The sequence below is a fragment of the Argopecten irradians genome, chromosome 10, assembly GCF_041381155.1.
Source record: "Argopecten irradians isolate NY chromosome 10, Ai_NY, whole genome shotgun sequence".
Classification (NCBI taxonomy): Eukaryota; Metazoa; Mollusca; class Bivalvia; order Pectinida; family Pectinidae; genus Argopecten; species Argopecten irradians.
The window spans coordinates 27,070,205-27,075,567 of NC_091143.1; positions in this window are offsets into that span (position 1 = coordinate 27,070,205).

The window sequence follows — 5,363 nt, forward strand, 5'->3', positions numbered from 1 at the left end:
ATTTATTTTAATTATTTTGTTCAGGAGATGATGATGAGTGTAGTATTAACGGTAAGTTAATAACTTTTGCGACTCTACACAATTATCGATCTCGTTTTTACATTCCCATTTTAAAAATTAAAAGCCGTTTCGGAAAGGTAGTGGGCCTTTAAGCTTTTTTTCCCTTTATAACTGGAACGACTAGTGATTTTCACTAGTGTAATTAAGCATTCGTTGTCATATTTTGACATGCATTGGTGTGCGACATAAATTGGTTGTTCTCGCATATCTATCATGGTGCGGATATATGTTAAAACACAGTTAATGATATACATCATGTACATGTATATGTATACATTTCTATTATGGTGTGCTAATTCGCACCAAGTATTTATAAGTATATTTTTTAAGTCCTTGTGCGTGCCATTTGATAAGTTTTGTTTTAATTAAAATAGCCGATGTATGCAAAAATATGACATGAACAAGGTTACTGTATATCAAGCGCATTATGGGATAAACTAGTATACCCATTTCTAGTCTACTACAAAATTAAGATAGCTTACACGTTAAATATTACGTCTAATGAATTTAATTCTAATAATAGTACACAAATTGGTCCATTTTCATGTCACTATCTGAAAGAAAGAAATCCAAACCGTACACTCACTTTTGTTTTAAACTTGTGTCTCAACCGTACACTATTGAAATTCGAAACCGTTGCGACACTAGTCTGACATCGAACACAAATTGTTGAATTTCATATGTATTTTTAACATTATTGTAAACATATTACATACCAATGGAAACGGAAAAGTCTAAAGATTTCCAATATTGAATCACAGTAAAACTATACCTCAATATAAGTCGGCAAATCGAAGCTGAACGAAAAATCTAGCTGTGTTTTCTGTCATGTGTGATATTCAAATGCATTTTTTGAAATATAAGAAAACAGAAAATAATATATTTTTTGGTATGGTTGAAACTTTTCATACTCTTCAGCAATCACTACATACCATGAATCATGGTATCATCCGTAACGCCAGCAAATCAGTGATACAAAGCACAGTACCGTGGTCTTCATGTCGCCGAAGCGATACCGGAAACGGATCAAAACATCGTTGCCGTACTAGTTGCACTACAGTTGAAAATATAACCACTACATTGTATAAAATGAAATTATTAGAGGTATCACTAAAATAAACGACAAGATCTGGATGAACACTGATCGATACTAAAAAAAGTTCTAAAAACAATTTATTTACATTGTACAGTGGCGAAGGAAGATGAAACGTAATGGGGGGGGGCAACGGTCTTCAATATTTTTGAACCCCCCCCCCCTCACCCCCACACCCGCCGCCGCCGCCGCCGCCACCGCCGCCGCCGCCGCACCTACAGGAGGAGATTAATTCAACTCCCAACCATATTCATTAAATTAATCACATTTTTCATATATCATTAAATTTAATCCTTGTACACATTTATAGACAGTGGGGTCGCGAGATTTTGGTGTTTTAGGGGTCTGAGGGTGACCCCCGGGAAAAATATTGCGATTTAGAATAGCTTAAAATGAGTTTTGATGAATTTGCGCGAGCCCGAAAGCGCGAGAAATTTTGTGTTTGGGGGGTCCGGGGGCCTCCCCAGAAAAAAATTACGATTTAGATTGGCTCAGATGAGTTTTACGATGCATTTTGATGAATTTGCCGAGCGCCCAAAGGCGCGATATCTTTGGTGTTAGGGGGTCCAGGGGTCACTTCCCCCGGGGGAAAAATTACGATTTAGAATGGCTGAGATGAGTTTTACGATGTATTTTAATGATTATAAAGCGTTCTTAACATGGTAATTTTTCGATTTAAAGCTACCTGCATTTTAGAAATGATAATTGTGTCGCCATAACATTATGCAACCCTACTCGATCTGAATACACCGGCTTCACACCATCGGCATATTGTTGTGTAACATAAAAAATGAATTAATTGTCTCGCTAAGACATAAACAGATTGATCTTTTAAGAGAATTTTTTTTAAATAGAACATAAAATCCCTTGATGGACATTTTTAGTCTAGTTCGTGTGTATTGAATTTTTACTATTAAAGGTTTGACATTAGTTGCTTGAACGTTTTAGGAAATGTGCCGCGCAGTGGAAAATTTTCTAGAATGAAGTACGAAAAATGTGCAGGAGGACCCTTTTTTTTCTTTCAAATAAGCATTTTTAGAAAATTTCAGTCGGCGAAAATGGGGGGGGGGGCAAAAAGACATGTTTGCCCCCCCCCCCCCCCCGCTTCCTACGCACCTGTTGTACATGTAAATGCAATTGAAATACGATGTAGATCTAGCAGAAAGTAAATTAACAGGGAAAGCAAATACACAAAACACAAAATTAAACACGAAAGTTGATGGGAAAATGGTGAATAATATGCAGTTAGTTATAAGTTACATATAGACAAGTACATGTTCATACCAAAACTCGACAGACGAGCAGAAAAAGCGCAAACTTATAACCACATTTGCAGTCGACAATTAAAATATAATCCAATACCACCATGCATACATAATTTAATGTAGCATATCTACAATTATATTATAATGAACCAAAAAATAAAACACCAATAGAATTGTAATGGTGACCTTGAACTTTGTGTATAAATGTGATATTATGTAAACTCGAACACTTATTTGACGCACTACACTACCAGATGTACATCAATATCAAGGCGGGCAATTCAATCAAGAGACCAATACTGTAAAATGCAAAAATATCCGGAAGAACAGCAGTGGTTTAAGATCCATCATCCAAGGTCATGACGAGGTCCAGGGACTGCTTCAGATGTCGCGCACGTGTTCAGGTATGTACTGGTGAGACGCAAAATGAATCAGAACCATAAAGCCAGGATACAACTTGTGGTCAGGAAAGAACAATGAGTGAACAAGCGGCGGTATTTGAATTCCTTGGAAGCTAACACATCGAGACATCAATGAGGATCAAATCTCTCGTGGTCAATCATTTGTAACAACTGGGCAAGCAGATAATGTCTGGCGAATTTTTGAGGTTGTCAATACGACCATCCTAAACACAACTCTACAGCCGAACATAGGGAGAAAAGAAAAACAAAAGAGAAAAATCGTCTATTGTAGGCCTAAAGAAAAGAAACAATCATATATGTTGGGATGAGGGGAATCTGACGATACCGTCTGAAACTGAGACAACTTAACAGACGATAGCGATTGAAAACGAGAAGATGGTAGTGCCAGCTCAGTGTTACATTGACAGATAAAAAAATTAAATAACAAAGAGAACAGGCGGTGTATGAAGGATTTTTCGGATTCATAGAGGAACTGTTTGGGGAGGATAAATCCAACAACTGATTAAAAGATAGAGTATAGGTAAGACGCATCGTGATCCACTTCGTAAAGATCGGATTGACAGGTGCCCAAGAGAACTGAATATGGAACGGCCAAGGATTTCCATGCATAAAAAACCCTCTAGAAGGGTGATACGTATATCGGGAGTCAATATCTGCATCAGACTTCAATGGTAAGTATACCTACCCAAGTTTACAAGAAATAATCAAAGTTGATAGTATCGGTTTGTGGTAGTTGTTGAAAACCTAAGTAAGGGTTAGGAATTTCCTGCCCAAGGAAAAGAATACATGAACAGCAACAATTTCAGAACAATTTTTCTTCTGAAAAGTCGAAAGAAAAATCTTGTTTTGGCCGTCGCCTTGAGCATCTGGCGGCATACATAGTCGGTAATATCTGGAGTGGCACGAAGATCTCATCGAGAGAGTAGCCGAGAGAAGAAAGAACAAATAATCTGTTTTAAACCACAAGATTCTGATAAATCTCTTAATAGAGATCGATGTGATTTAAACGAAACGAATTCACTGTCAGCCAAAGCCTCGTTAAGGAATTGCTTTGTCTCAAACAAAATAATGGATGAAGAAAATAGATGGGAGTGATTTACGAGGGAAGTACAAAACATGGGTTTATTAAAATGGGGGCTTGCCAAGACCTAGTTAGGAGGTCTCGTTAATAACACAGGGATCAGAGAAAGCCATGACTTGTACTGGAAGACAATAACTGGAATTGCAGCACTTCCAACAGTAGTGAGGTAGGTAGAAAAGGACTATTGAAAAGTCAAAGCAATGCAAATGAAATATTTGGATGGAATGGGAACCACATGACCGAAATATATTGACCAGAACTGTTGAGGAAGGACACATACATGTACATAACATTCCTGAGAGTTTTTCACGACAAATTTCTGCTCCCATCAAATCTTAAACGACCCCAGTTACCAGTTTTGAGGAATGCTCTCTTATATCCTGTTATGGTGTCGTCAGAACATTGTCTTGTAGACTATAGAAGCACCCAAAGTCAACAGCTGGAAAACATGCAATTTGTAAGGCAAAGGACAGAAGAGGAATATTCAGGAATAGCATAATAGGTGGACAGAGAAATAATCTGAGAGTTGAAAGTGATGGGTAATGGCTAGACTGCCACTACTGACATAGTATGAGGAGGTTATCGTGGTTCAGAGTTGACATATCTGAAGTTAGTTGGCCAATAAATGACGACGCAAACCAATTTCGCTGCAGACTGATAAACGAACATTGGATGTCACAAGAAACCAGGATTTATAAAACCAAGAACAAGCAAATGTAGATCAGTTGTAAACAATCAATTAAAGTCTCCCAATGTTTCACATTTCCTTCTCTTAGATGGGATCAAGTATTATATTCAATAGTAATATATATTGATAGCCCAGGCAAGATTTTCTTAAATTGAGATGATGTTAAGGCAGTGCTCCAGATTATTTGTGAAGGGATGGCTAATTGTTACAACTCTGACTTCTGTTCGAACCCAAAAGTTAATAGACATGTTTGGGACATGTTGGGAAAAGATATGTGGTTACAGTATAATGTAATCCATGACAAGCTAGCAATGGTGCAAATATCAACAATGTATGAAACAAGAACAGATGTAGACTCTTAAGCAAGACTGGGATTCTAATGATTTTACTGCATTTCTTCTAATTATATTTCTGGATGTAAGCGCTCATATCAATTGGGTTGTGTAATGCATATATTGTTAGGGGTAATCAGTAGACGTTCATACCATTTTTAGGGGTAATTGACAAATTGTAATGGGTATTTTACCCGTGTATGCGCTTTAACTGGAGCACTGGTGAGGCAAAGAAGGCCTCGCTTAGAACATGTACCAAATATGTCAAATAGTATAGGATCAATAGCTGATCAACGAAGGTAAAAATATGTCACTTTAACCTAGTTTTTATATGCAACACACTGCCCCAACTAAACGGACTGCTGAAAAAGTATGAAGTTCACCTCTAATATTTCAATTTTGAACAAAATAAGCAACAAGCA